Source organism: Galeopterus variegatus, unplaced genomic scaffold (assembly GCF_000696425.1).
Source record: "Galeopterus variegatus unplaced genomic scaffold, G_variegatus-3.0.2 Scaffold1694, whole genome shotgun sequence".
Taxonomy (NCBI): Eukaryota; Metazoa; Chordata; class Mammalia; order Dermoptera; family Cynocephalidae; genus Galeopterus; species Galeopterus variegatus.
The window spans coordinates 577727-578565 of record NW_007727805.1 but is presented as its reverse complement, the minus strand read 5'-3'; positions in this window follow the sequence as shown (position 1 = coordinate 578565).

The window sequence follows — 839 nt, the reverse complement described above, 5'->3', positions numbered from 1 at the left end:
AATTCTTGATTTTTAAAAATGTTGGCAGCTAATTTGATTTTTAAAAATCATGAGCCAAAAAACCACCTCTGTGGGCTGGATGTGGCCTAGGGCGTCCCAGTTTACAGACTCTGCATGAAGCCATCCCAGGACCTAATCTGCATTCTCTGGCACTTGTCACAGTACTGACCTCAGACCTGGAGAGCTGGGCTCACCTCTGTGCCCCATGCTTTAGTTAGTTGGCCCACTTCGCCTCTGCGTCTTTTCCTGAGGAGGGACAACAGGTATGACCATCTGGAACCCATGTCCCCTTCTTGATCATGCTCCTGAAACCCTGGACTCTGGAAATCCCTGTGCAAACAGCCTTCGACCTGCTTCCAGGGCCTTTCTGGACTTCCATCCTCCTAGGGACAGCCCGCACCGCCCGGTATGAGCATCTTTAGGCCTGAAGGATGGCAGGGTAGGGCTGCGTGTCCATGAACGCAGAAGGAGCAGGACTGCCAGCTAGGGTCCTGCACGTGTCTTCTTGCTCCTGGCTGGGCAATGTTCAGGGTGGGCATGCTTGTCGCTGCCCTGTGGGTCAGACTACCATAAAAGCGATCACTATTTTCCCTGGGCCGGCACCCTTCAATGCATCGCAGGCGTCAGTCATGTCATTTGGCCCTCCTACCAACTCCGAGGCTGCTTGCAAACACCGGGCCCCTCGAGTGCCCGAGCCGGATTTCAACCAGACACTCTCCATGACCAGTCACCCCGTGGAAACTGTCGGTGCTCCCCACCCCCACTGGATGGCCGGGCCCCAGCAGGGGTGGGGGTGGAGGCAGGGACCCTCGGCGCCTCCCTCCTTCGCCTGCCCGGAG